Source organism: Camelus ferus, chromosome 35 (genome assembly GCF_009834535.1).
Source record: "Camelus ferus isolate YT-003-E chromosome 35, BCGSAC_Cfer_1.0, whole genome shotgun sequence".
Classification (NCBI taxonomy): domain Eukaryota; kingdom Metazoa; phylum Chordata; class Mammalia; order Artiodactyla; family Camelidae; genus Camelus; species Camelus ferus.
The window spans coordinates 11,137,364-11,151,531 of record NC_045730.1 but is presented as its reverse complement, the minus strand read 5'-3'; the positions used below and the strand labels follow the sequence as shown (position 1 = coordinate 11,151,531).

The 14,168-nt window shown below is 51.7% G+C and overlaps 1 pseudogene; it reads left to right on the top strand.

Moving 5' to 3' along the window:
* The first annotated feature begins 1,233 nt into the window (after nt 1–1,233).
* Nucleotides 1,234–7,459, top strand: LOC102523877 (annotated as a pseudogene).
* The last annotated feature ends 6,709 nt before the right edge of the window (nt 7,460–14,168 follow it).

Below are 14,168 nucleotides of genomic sequence, written 5' to 3'. Positions count from 1 at the left end.
TCATACATACATGATGCTGCGGGTGTTGGGGGGTGTTAGGTGATGCCTCCTCTTCCAGTGGGTGTTTGGCTGTGACAGTGCGTGTCACACCTGGCATTCAACCATCTAACTGGGAGCCCCCTAAAGAGGCCACAAACTGCCAATCCAGGCCCCTCTGCTGCCAGCCTTGTCCCTGATTCTTCCAGGTTCCATCCGACCCAATCTAGCCGATAGATAGTTCTCGTCTTTCCTTTTTCAAGTTGTTTCCAGTTTGCAGCTGTTGGGAATATGGTGCTGCTATGACCTTTCTTGCATGTGTCTTTTGGTGCAAATAGAGACGAACCTGGTTAGATATTTACCCAGGAGTGGACCTGGTAGGTCATAGGAGGTGGGTGTTTTCAGCGGTAGTGGATGTTACTTGTTCTGATGACTATTACTGCTTAGCCAATTAGCCCCAAATTTGCTGTTGAAACCACCACCATTTATGGTCTCTATTGTGTGGGTCATGAATTCAGGCAGCCTTGGTGGCGGTCCTCTTCATCTGGATTGACTAAGGTCATTGAGGGTTGGCCACCATGTGGTCTGGGCTTCACTGATATCTAAGGCACCTCGAGTGCCTTAGTGGGGACAGCTGGGAGGCTGGGACCATCAGGATCCTCAGAGAGGCCTCTCCAGGGTGGCAATCGGGGGTTGGGGGGAGGATGTCTGCATGGCTGAGAGCCCCCCAGAACCGGTGTTTGAGGCTGAGGCAGAGATCTACCAGCTGCTCCTCAAGGAGCCTCGGAAGTGAGGCAGCATCACCTCTGCCACCATCCACCTGTCACGTAAGCCACTGAAGGGTCACGGGAGGAGAGCGAGCCCCACTCATGTGTGGGAGGAGCAGAGGTTTTGTGGCCGATGTGATTTGCCGCACTGCCTGATACTTCCTTAACGTCATCATAGGAGATTTTTAATACCAACTTTTGTGGGCGCACGCATATCTAGAAGCCTCCTTCTTCCCATCACCAGCTACAGGGCGGGCTTTCCCTGCTCCCCAAGAACCTGCCTCAGTCTCTACAGGGAGAAACTTGAGGCAAGAGCATTATCTGTCTTCGTTTCCTACTTGATCCACAAACTTACCCGCCAGTCACCTGGCTCCTCCTGCCTTTCCTCTTCATCAGGGCCAGCCTGCCTCCCACCCCCACCTCCTGGTCTCCTCAGGACTTGGGCCCCAGCGGCCCCACCCCATCTCTACTCTGTCTTCAGTCTCCCCAACTCTACAGCTTCTTTCCTCCCAGACACAACTCTTAACCGGACTGTTAAAAAGTACTGAAAACTTAAAGTGGACACATTAAGCGTTTTGGCTTTTTAATGTATTTTTAGTGGTCAACTGTGAATTTTAAAGTTGACCTCAAATCCAACAGAGGAGAATGACTTAAGAGGAGGGAAGGGGGTGAGAGGGGGATTTTTAATTAAACAATTTACATACACACACATATGTATAATAGGATCTATAAACAAAATACTTATATATAAAATATATATATATATAAGAAAATATATACATATACTATTTTTTTTGAAGGGTCTTGAACAAGAGAGACATTTTCCAACTTAACAAAATACGAGTTCAAGCACTTCTTATAATTGTAACCAGAGAAAAGTGTTGACAGTGATGAACGTGTCTAGGGTTTACAGATTCTTAGAGCACTTTTCCTCCGTAACTTCCCATAGGGATATGGGATTGAAAAGAAGCTTGAAATCTTGTTTGCCAGATCCCTATATTTGGATAATCTTCTGTTTGGATAATCTTCGATACTCAAGTGATTTAAAGGAAAGGCAAGGCTGGCGGGGGGGCGGTGGAGACGGCAGCGGCGGCAGGCAGTGTAGGCGAAGGTGGAGGCGGCTGGCGGTGGAGACGGCGGTAGCGGCGGCGGCTGGCGGTGGAGACGGAGGCGACGGCGGCGGCAGGCGGTGGAGACGGGGGCATCGGCGGCTGGCGATGGAGGTGGTGGCGGCGGGCAGTGGAGCCAGCGGCTGATGGTCGGCTGAGCGTGTGCGGGGTGGGAGACTAGGCTGCGGCGTTTCTGCTGCCTCCATAAGGAGCACCGAGGAGGCCGCGGCGCTTGAGGTCCCAGGAAGCGCGGAGGCGCTGCGGGCTGGGGTCTGGGGCTTCGGGCGCCCGCCCAGCCATGGTGACCGCGGGAGGTGGTTGGAGCGGCAACGCTGCGACCCGGGGCCGTGCGGGGCCGGGACAGTCGCGGCCCTGAAGCCGGCGGGGCCCAACCACAGAAATGAAACGGAGCTGCTGCCGCCGCCGCCGCCGCCAGCCGCCCGCCGGGAGGATGGGGCTCAGCGGGCGGCAGAGCTGCCCCAGCCCCAGCCTCTACCCCTGCGCCGGCGAGGGCCGCCCAGGAGGCAGCGACTGGAGGAGCGGACTGGACCGGGCCCACAGGGCCCGAAGTCAAGGAGCAGGATGTGATAACTGGACTTAGAACCCTGCTCTTCAGGAAGCTCAGTAATCCTGACATATTTTCATCCACTGGAAAAGCTAAACTTCAACGGCAACTTAGGATGACTGTCAGTTACAGAGAGGAAGCCTGGCTGTTTCTTTGTCTGGACTGATGGGCGGCGCTAGTCTTTGGCCAATCCCTTCTTCAGGCTATGCAACCAACACTCCCAGCTGTACCGTCTCACTATCATGCTCCTCCCAGGAAAAGCGGCACCAGTTGCCCTTCCAGCCTACAGCCGATGAGCTGCACTTCCTGACAAAGCATTTCAGCACAGCGAGTGTGCCCGATGAGGAGGGTCGGTAGTCCCCGGCCCTGCGGCCCCGCTCCTGCAGTCTCAGCCCTGGACGGTCACCAGTTTCCTTTGACAGTGAAATAATAATGATGAATCATGTATACAAAGAAAGATTCCCCAAGGCCACCGCACAAATGCAAGAGCGTCTAGCAGAGTTCATTTCCTCCAACACTCCAGACAGCGTGTTGCCCTTGGCAGACAGAACCTTGAGCTTTATCCATCATCAGGTGATTGAGATGGCCCAAGACTGCCTGGATAAATCTCGGAGTGGCCTCATTACCTCACGCTACTTCTACGAACTTCAAGAGAATTTAGAAAAACTCCTGCAAGATGCTCACGAGCGCTCAGAGAGTTCAGAATTGGCTCTTGTGATGCAGCTGGTGAAAAAGCTGATGATTGTCATTGCCTGACCAGCGCGCCTCCTGGAGTGCCTGGAGTTTGACCCTGGAGTTCTACCACCTGTTAGAAGCAGCTGAGGGCCACGCCAGAGAGGGACAAGGGATTAAATGTGACATTCCCCGCTACATCGTTAGCCAATTGGGCCTCACACGGGATCCACTAGAGGAAATGGCCCAGTTAAGCAGCTATGACAGTCCTGACACACCGGAGACAGATGATTCAGTTGAGGGCCATGGGGCTTCTCTGACATCTAAGAAGACACCCTCTGAAGAGGTCTTCGAAACCATTAAGCTCATCAGCAATGGCGCTTATGGGGCTGTATTCCCGGTGAGGCAAAGTCCACCCGACAGTGCTTTGCCATGAAGAAGATCAGCAAGCAGAACCTGATCCTGTGGAGTCAGATCCAGCAGGTCTTCGGGGAGCGAGACGTACTGACTTTTGCTGAGAACCCCTTTGTGGTCAGCATGTTCTGCTCCTTTGAGACCAAGAGCCACCTGTTCATGGTGATGGAGTGTGTCGAAGGAGGGGACTGTGCCACTCTGCTGAAGAACATCGGGGCCCTGCCTGTGGCCATGGTGCGCCTGTACTTTGCAGAAACCGTGCTCGCCCTGGAGTACTTACACAACTATGGCATCGTGCACCGTGACCTCAAGCCTGACAACCTGCTGACTACATCTGTGGGGCACATCAAGCTCACTGACTTTGGCCTTTCTAAAATTGGCCTCATGAGTCTGACAACAAACTTGTATGAGGGCCACATTGAAAAGGATGCTCAGGAGTTCCTGGACAAGCAGGTATGCGGGACCCTGGAGTACATCGCGCCTGAGGTGATCCTGCATCAGGCCTGTGGGAAGCCGGTGGACTGGTGGGCCATGGGCATAATCCTGTATGAGTTCCTGGTGGGTTGCGTCCCTTTCTTTGGAGACACTCTGGAGGAGCTCTTTGGGCAAGTGATCAGTGATGAGATTGTATGGCCTGAGGGGGATGATGCCCTGCCTCCAGACGCTCAGGACCTCACGTCTAACCTGCTCCACCAGAACCCTCTGGAGAGACTGGGTACAGGCAGTGCCTGTGAGGTGAAGCAGCACCCATTCGTTACTGGTCTGGACTGGACAGGACTTCTTCGCCAGAAAGCCGAATTTATTCCTCAGCTGGAGTCAGAGGATGATACCAGCTACTTTGACCACCACTCAGAGTGATACCACCACGTGGACTTGGAGTATGAGGAGGAAGTGAGTGAGGATGGCTGCCTTGAGATCCGCCAGTTTTCTTCCTGCTCCCCAAGGTTCAGCAAGGTGTACAGCATCATGGAGCGGCTCTCCCTGCTCGAGGAGCGCCGGACGCTGCCCCCCACCAAGCGCAGCCTGAGCGAGGAGAAGGAGGACCGCTTGGAGGGCCTGGCAGGGCTGAGGGGCCGAGACCGGGGCTGGATGGTCGGCTCCCCGGAGATCTTACGGAACCGGCTGTCAGTGTCGGAGTCGTCCCACACGGAGAGTGACTTGAGCCCTGCGCTGACCGTGCGTCGCCACTGCTCAGGCCTCCTGGATACGCCTCGCTTCCCTGAGGGCACCGAGGAGGCCAGAGGCACCCCCAGGAGGCAGCAGCCGGAGGACGCATGGCTTCTGACACCCCCGTCTGGAGAAGGGGGACCCGTGCCTGCCCCTGAACAGCTGGTGGAGTGGCGGCTGAAGCTGGATGCAGAGCCTGTTGGCCAGAGAGGTGCTTCCAGCCCAGGTATGAACCAGCAGGTGCCCAGAGGGCGTAGGCTGGAGGACACGGCAGGGAGGGGAGGCTCAACTGCACTGCAGGTCTCACTGCTTAGTTGGCCTACAGCTGTGGAGACTCAAGGAGGCCGTGGGACCCCACAGCCGGCTGAGGGAGCCACAGCCAAGGCCATCAGTGACCTGGCGGTGTGCAGGGCCCGCTACTGGCTGCTCTCTGGGGACTCGATAGAAAAGCACATCACTCACCCCGTCAACAAAGTGATCAAGTCCGCCTTGGCCACAGCCCTGTCCCTCCTCATTCCTGTGGAGCACCACACCTGCTCTCCACTGGCCAGCCCCATGTCCCCACATTCCCAGTCATCCAACCCGTCATCCAGGGACTCTTCTCCAAGCAGAGACTTCTTGCCAGCCCTCAGCAGCTCAAGGCCCCCCATCATCATCCACCGAGCTGGCAAGAAGTATGGCTTCACCCTGTGGGCCATCTGTGTCTACATGGGTGACTCGGACGTCTACACCGTGCACCACGTGGTATGGCATGTGGAGGACGGAGGTCCAGCCAGTGACGCAGGGCTTCATCGGGGGACCTCATTGCCCATGTCAATGTGGAGCCTGTGCACGGGCTGGTACACACAGAGGTGGTGGAACTAATCCTGAAGAGTGGAAATAAGGTGCCTATTTCAGCAACTCCCCGGAGAACACATCCATTAAAGTGGGGCCAGCTCAGAAGGGCAGCTACAAGGCTAAGATGGCCCAAAGGAGCAAGCGGAGCTGGAGCAAGGATGGGCAAGAAAGCAGAGAAAGGAGCTCCCTATTCCGGAAGATCACCAAGCAGGCCTCCCTGCTCCACATCAGCCGCAGTCTTCCTTCCCTTAACTGTTCCTTGTCATCAGGGGAGATTGGGCCAGGCTCTCCCACACATAGCCACAGCCTTTCCCCCCCGATCTCCCACTCAGGGCTACGAGGTGACCCCTGATGCTGTGCATTCAGTGGGGGGAAATTCATCACACAGCAGCTCCCCCAGCTCCAGCGTGCCCAGTTCTCCAGCCAGCTCCGGTCACGCGCGGCCCAGCTCCCTGCATGGTCTGGCACCCAAGCTCCAGCGCCAGTACCGCTCTCCACGGCGCAAGTCAGCGGGCAGCATCCCGCTGTCACCCCTGGCCCACAGCCCTTCTCCACCAACAGCAGCCTCACCCCAGCGTTCCCCATCACCCCTGTCTGGCCACGGAGCCCAGGCCTTCCCTGCCAAGCTTCACTTGTCACCTCCCTTAGGCCGGCAACTCTCCCGACCCAAGAGCGTGGAGCCACCCCGCTCACCACTACTTAAGAGGGTACAGTCAGCTGAGAAACTGGCGGCTGCACTTGCTGCTTCTGAGAAGAAGCTTGCCACTTCTCGGAAACATAGCCTTGACCTGCCCTACCCTGAGCTAAAGAAGGAACTGCCACCCAGGGAAGTCAGCCCTCTGGAGGTAGTTGGGACCAGGAGTGTGCTGTCTGGGAAGGGGGCGCTGCCGGGGAAGGGAGTGCTGCAGCCGGCTCCCTCGTGGGCCCTGGGTACCCTCTGCCAAGACCGGGCTGAACAGCGAGAGTCACTGCAGAAACAGGAAGCCATCCGAGAGGTCGACTCTTCAGAGGATGACACTGATGAGGGGCCTGAGAATAGCCAAGGTGTGCAGGAGCCAAGCTCGGTACCTAACCCAGAAGTAGGCCAGGATCCACCCCTCAGAGGAGCAGGAGAAGGTGAGGAAGAGAATGCCTTCTTGCCCAGGGACCTCAGGAGCCAGGGCCCAGGGGACCCAGGCCTATTGACAGGGGTCACACTGGGATGTCCCAAAATGGAAGGCCCTAGTGTCCCCAGAAGAGGCTTGGGATCCTACAGGCCTTTGAAGAGGCTGCTAGCCCCTAGTCATCAGCCCCCAGCCTGGGTAGGGCTGGACCCACAGACCCCATCCCTGCTGAAGGCTGCTGGGAGGCCCCAGGACCTCTACACCCAGGCACTAACAGCACTTTGTCCGAGCTCTTCAGGACTCATCCCCACCGGTTGCTCTGCTGCCTCTACTTCTGGAGAGCTGGGCCCATGGTCCTGGAAATTCCTTATCGAGGGCCCTGAGATGGCATCCCCAAGCAGAAGGGCAACAACAGAAGGTGGGCTGGCCCAGGATTTGGAAGCAACAACTTCAGTCCACCCTACAAACCTGTCTCCCAGACAGGAGGGGAAGTCATGGCCACCCAGTGCCCCTGGAGTGGCCCATCTGCTTTGTGAGGTTCCCAGCCAAAGCTGGCTCTGGGAGCCTCAGTGTGCACAAAGAGAGAAAGAGGAGCCAGCTCTGGGCATCACCAAAGTGCCTGATGCCTCAGGTGACAGGAGGCAGGACGTTCCATGCAAAAGCTGCCCCCTCACCCAGGAGCCCAGGCCCAGCCTGCTCCAGAAGGGCAGAGACCCAGGGGGCCCTCAGAAGCATTAGGACTTGGCATTGGCACCCAATGAGTTTTTAAAGCAAACATAGCAGTTGTTCGCCATTTCTTGCACTCAGACCTGTATAATACATACTCTTGGAAACCATCAAAAAAATAAATAAATAAAATAAAGGAAAGGCAAACTGTATCTATTGCTTTTTGGAAAGATTCTTGTTCATTTCAAGATTGCCCAGTTAATCTCCAAAGTGGTTTCACCAAAAAGGAAAACTATATCTATTGCTTTTTGGAAAGGTCTTTATTGCTCATTTCAGTGACAAAAACCCCAGGAAATATTCCAAAAAGTCGAACACAGTGGGAGAAAGGACCCTCGGAGAGGGAAAACCTACAGTCCCAGTTCTCGACCCCGGACTACCTACTATCGGCAGCACCTGGTATGGAACCCCCTGGACTGCGCCTGCATGGGGCGGTGCCCGGGCTGAGCAGGCATCAGGTCAGGTGCAACCCAGCCTGCTCCTGAGAGATGATAAATCACCTGAGCAGCAACAAGATGTTCAAGATCATGCAGGTTGCATGCTGCCTACAACTTGCTTATCTTAACTGCGAGCCCTCCATCTCCCTGAGGATTCTCAGACAGACAATTAGAGCTTTTGATTAATCAGTGGCGTCAGTCATGGATCAGGCTCTCCTGTTACTCAGCAGTGAGCAGAATGCACCGGCCTTTGCACCTCCACCGCCCTAGCATCCGGCCTTGGTGACAAAGTGCTAAAAGCCTCAAGTTGACATCCACCCTGTCGTGCCCTGGAGCAAATCCACATCCACAAAGGGTGACCAGTGAGCCAGCAAATGCTGCCAGACCACCCACGGGGAAGAACTGCTGTTTGGACTCCGTGGGATGAAGCATGCGGAGGGATGGGGCTTCTTGTTTACAAATCCTCTCATTCCAGCTGGCCTATCCTGACATGCTCGAAGTTCCAGAGAATGCACACCTGTGGCCGCCCTCATTTTGTTTCCACGAGTCAAACAGACAGCAGCTAGCTGTGTGACCTTGGGCCAATCACTGACTCCTCTGAGCCACATCTTTTCCAACTGGGCAGATCGAACTTGACAGTGCAGATCCACTTGGTACCCAAATTCTATTTTATTTGTCAGGCTTGAATGGTAGGCTTCTAACCAATGCTAGATATTCGTCTGTGCCAGACGGTACTAAAATCATCCATTGTATTGCATCCACCTTCCAGTGACCCTCTGAGGTAGGTCCTATTATTATGTCCAGTTTTACATATAAGGAAACAGTGGCACAGAGACACTAAGGGGCTTTCCTAAGGCCACACAGCTAGCAAGTGGCAGAACCCAGGATTCAAACAGTAGCTGGTTTTGGAGGCTAAACTTTAGCCACCTGCTGTACCATGAGATCCTGGAAGATGGGCACCTCAGAGGGTCCTGCCCAGAGCTGCACAGCTGGCAAGTGGGTCCCAGATGAAAGCCAGATTTTGTCTGAATCTAAGAAAGTCCATCCTTTCACCACTCTGCTGTATGAGCTCCCATGTGCTGTTTATAATATCAGACTCTTGTAAACATAAAGGTAAATGTCCAGAGGCAGGGCATTTGTTAAATAAACAGTGGAACAGATGTACAAAACAATACACCTTAACATTATATGGGAGAGTATTTATTCACATGAGACGATGTCTACGATATATTAAGGGCAGAAGGCAGTTAACAAAGCAGTGAGTAGCTTAAATTCGCATGGAATCCTGGAAAGGGTAATGGAAAAGAAGAGTGAAATACAACGTCTAGCCTATTAGCTTGGGAAACGTGTGCACATTCTGGCAATACTGACGCTGATGAAGGTACGTGGATGTGGGAACTCGTATAAACCGCTGGAGGGAGTATAGACTGGTGAAACCACTTTGGAAGTCAACCAGGCAATCTTGAAATATCTTGAAAATCTTTACCCTTCAATCCAGCAATTCCAGTTCTAAATACACATCTTAAGAAACCCTTGAAGAAGTGCACGAGGAAATTTCTGCATGGAGTTTCTTGCAGTATTGGTTGTCACAGTGAAATGTTGGGGACGACCTAAAATTTAACAACAGAGGAATAAATAACGTGAACACAGCTGCTTAAACAGATCAGTTAGTGCTACAAATACCAACATGGAGAGATTTGAAAACTAGAGAGTGGAAGTAACAGGTTTCATTTCAATATGCACAGTAATGACTATTTGTGTAAATAATATAAACACACACACTAGACACACATGTACATACATGTATACATACATCCCGGAGGGAGAGATATTAATCCATGTTATTAACAAGGGGATGCCAACTTTATCTGAAACGTTTTGTTTGTACACACACACATACACACAGACTCAGACACACACTGTGACCAGATGTTCACATTAATCAGTGCTGCTGGGGAGCAGTATGGGTGTGTTTGTTTGATTATACTTTCTGCATGACAGTTTTTTCAACCCCCACCCCTCACAAGTGTGCTGTCATTTTTATAAAAAGTATTAGACCTAAGAGGGAAACAGGAGTTGGGCTGGTGAGAGGAAGGAAGGGAGTTCCATGCCGAAAAGTGAAAAAGAGCGCACAGCCCATCTGTGGATCCAAACGGGGCCAGTGTGGCTGGAGCGTGAAGATGGGAAGTTCACGTGTTCTATTTCTTCTTTTCCTATATTATTTTAAAAAATCACCCCCTCCGCATTCTTGAAAGCTGCACTTCATTATGAGCACTTGACTCGGCAATAAAAGGAAACAGAGATAAACTGTACAGCACAGGGAATTACACCGGTATCTTGCAATAACCTATAATGGAATTTAATCTGCAAAAATACCAAATCACTATGCAATACACCAGAAACTAACACAATGGTATAAATCAAATATATGTCAATCAAAAATAAAAGGCTTTCTGGTGGTTTTGAGCAAAGCAGCCTGCAGGACCAGGGGAGCCAGGGAGTGTGGGACAAACACTTCCTAATGCTGACCCCGGGGAGAGAACCACCCCTGCTCCAGCCTCAAGAGGCCGGTCTCCTGGGACTTGTGCTGCTGGTGGCCTGACACCAGCCATGGGCCAGCAGCTGTGTTTTGTCTGGGCCACTCTGTGCGCTTTTATGAGCTGACTGGTTTTGATCTCCCCAACTCCCTCTTGCTGTTTCCTGTATTAGGGTTTTATCTTTCAAGGGGCCCAGGAATCCTGTATCTGGTTGAGATCATGGTGATGGGGCCTGGCTGCGGTGACTGATCCGCTGAGACAGGGGCAAATCTGGTGCTGATGAGAACAGGCTTCTCACCTCTGCTGAGCTGGCTCTGCCCTTTTTTCTGGGATCCTCTCTGGAAGGTCAATCTGGGACGTTTGAACCATGACACAGAACTTGGGAGGGAGGGAGAGGGTGCCTGGGAGCAGTGAGCAGAGTTGGTGTCAGGACCCTGGAAGCAGCCCCACACCTGCATGAGGACAGAGCCCCGGCCCCAACGCCATCATGCTCTTTCTCTGTCTGTCTCTCCCTGGCTTCCAGGGAGGAAAATTATGATAGTGATAGAAGGTGGTGCTAAAAAAAAAAAACCAACAAACCCAGATTTTGGAATCTGAAAGATCTGGGTTTGAATCCCAACTCTGTCACTTTAACTCTTTAACTGTGAAGTGGGGATATTGACCCCAACCTTACAGGAATGAGATGCGATGATTTGTATTAAATACCCAGCATAGTGTCTGATAATTGCTGTGTTCTCAGGGCCCATCTAAACCAGGGGGAAATGATTTTTTCTCCCTTATTTGCCTCAGCAGTGCTACTTGGCGTTTGCCCACTGTGGAGGCTGCCCAGGGACACGGGGAGCTTGCAGAGAAAGTCAGCCAAAGACCCTCAGACCCTCAGACCCTATCCATTATGGTCCACGGGCTTTTAAAGCTCTGCTTTGGGGAACTTTGGGAACTTGGTCCTCCTCAGATGTCAGCTTAACAGACTGCCTTTCATTTAAAACCACTTCTGTCTGATTTGATAAGAACTTCCAAAAGCAAAAACAAAAGCAAAACATCCTAACCCCAGCCAGGTTACTGAGGTCAGATGTGAAGTTAAAAAAATAAGAGGTGGTTGAGATATTTTTATCATTTAAAGCATATTATAGATTTCTTATTGCCTCAAAAAAATTTTTTTTAAAGTTCCACCCCAAGCTGGTTAAAATGATACGCCCACGGAGGAGGGGCAGGAACACCTAATCTCCTCACACCCCCCTGCCATCCTCCTCCCCACTACAGACACAGTAATTTTCCAGAACAGATCTGATCAAGCAAGTCTCCAGCTGAAATCCTTTAACGGGTTCCCATTACACTCAGGATAAAACCCCAGTACCTTTACATAATATACCTGGGTCTGTCCACCTGTTTACCTTTTCAGCCTTTTTTCTTATTGCTTCTTACTTGTGCTTTTCAAATCAATTCTAACCAGGCTCCCACAGTTCATAAAATCTGAAACGTTGTCAACCATAAGATGCACCATCATTTTTGTGACATCAAGGAAGAAATTCTGCAGATTACAATTATAAAACACTTATAATTTTTGTTTTGGGTTGGGTTTTGTATATGTATGTTTTATTGAAGTATAGTCAGTTTGCAATGTTGTGTCCCCGGACACAGCTACATTTCAAGAGGGATTGATAGGAAAACGATCTCTGTAGGTGAAAGGCTTATAAAAGGTTGCCAGAAATTTTTTGCTTGTTTGTGTTTACTCTTTACTGCTTTTTTACTTAATTTTGTAAACTACTCTTTTACCATTGGTTATTTGGCGCCATAACCTATTTGTTTTTGAATGAATCTGAACCACTTTTCTTAAGTATAGACTGCCGTGGTGGGGGTGGGGGGGGGTCCCTGGGCTCCTGGCGGCCTCCTGTCCATGGCAAAACAATGGGACACTTTGCTCAGACATTCTGGAAGCTCTGCTGAACTTAGACTGAAACCATGATTGAGGTTTCACTGAAGTCCCTGAAGGCATTTTGTAGGGCATGTGGTATCTCATTGTGTCCAGGTGACAGGGGCCCCTCAGGCTGTTCTTGCCCAGCTAATGGAAGGCCTGAGTCTCCAGCTGGGGGAGGAGGCCCCGGGAGCAGCTCTGCCAGCGCAGTCATTGTTCCCACCCTGGAACCATAGTTTGGCCTAGGATCCCAAGATGATGTGTGTCTTAGGCTCAGTGGAGATGTTCAGCCTGGGCCTCTTAAAGGGGTTCCTCCTTCCATTCCTGACTCAGACCCCAGGCCCAGGGCAGGGAGGCTCCACTCCTGCTGGGAGCCTTTCTCCATTGCACCACCTCCTGGTGACTCTCCTCGGTGTCCACCCCTGTACGGGGCACCCTGCCCCTCCCCATTTTCATCCCCCTCTTCCTACACCCTCTGGGGTACCCACAAGGACAAGGGTGAGGCTGGAGAGGCTCCTAGATGCAAAGTGACAGCACGGGCTGCCCCTCGGGGTCTGAGAGTCAGTCCCCAGCAGTGGAGTGGGGAGTGGAGTGCTGGGGACCCACAGAAGCATATTAGGAAAAGGCATCAAGTTTGGTCCTCAAGTTAATGATGCACTAAGAGATTCACAAACACCAAGAGCGACCTCACAACACTCGAGAGGCCTCCACTGATGCCAAGAGCTGGGGAAGTGGTGAGAAGGATGACCCAGAGCGAAGCAGTGCCTGGGATGGAAATCAATCAAGCAGCCGTGTTTACAGAGTAGGAAATGGATGCTTTTAATTGCTAATTGGTCTTGAGACCCCTACAAAGATATATATATATATATTTAAATGTGGCCTAAATGCTCTCCTTACAGGAGCAGGGAAGGAATTACAGTTTATTCAGAGGCTAACATGCTGCTGATTGAAGTACAAAGAAGAGTAATCAAGGTTGGCTTTATTTTTTTTTTTCACATGGCATTTAACATTTACAAAGAAAATGATTTCAAGGGGTGCAGGCTAGAAAGAAACAAGCTGCTGTAAACAGTTACCCATCAGCCAAACGCTCCCATCACTAGGAATACTCCCCCATCCTCACGTCTTGCCACCCCCTCCCCATAAGCAGCATCGGAATGCAACAGGAATTATCCTTTTGTCCGTGACTCTCAGGGAAGGGGGATGAAGGGTCAGACCTGAGGGCATCCGGGCATCCAGGGTGCTCTGAGGTCCCAGGACCTGGTCTTGGATAACTTCCCAGACACAAAGCTCCCTTCCCAACACAGGCAGGGAGGCAGCCTCACCTGATGCCCCCAACTCAGGGGAAAGGAGGGGAAGCTTCCTAGCCTCACATGCCTGCTCCCCAGAAGTAGCCTCCGGAGCCCCTCAATACTGCTTTTTAATATGGGAGAAAGGCCAGAGAGTCTGAGGACAGGAAACTGGACCAGCGTGGACCGCAAGCCTGTGGACTACCCTTGAAGAATTCCACCCTTGCTGGCATATTGAGTGAGAAAGTGGCCTTTCCCTGGAGTCCTCAAGCCCCAGTGGCGTCTCACAGGACAGGTTACAATGTCAGTGGGTTGACAGACCTGGGAATCTCAAGCTCATTGGTAATACAATGTGTTTGAATCTCCCTTGAGTCAAGGGGGATGGATAATGCTGTTTACTGCCTATGCCAGGGCAGAATCAAGCCAGGATAAGCCTTGAGAAACATCCTTGTGCTATTACAAAAACTAATTGTATTTTTCTAGCATAGCCCTAAACAATTCAGAATGTGAAATTTAAACAGTTTATAATAGCATTAGGAAAACTGAACTACTTTGGGATAAATTTGACAAAATAAGCATAAAAATCACACACTGCAAGCTAAAAAATACTGAAAATAAATAAATGGGAGAGACATATACCAAACTCGTAGACTGGAGGACTCA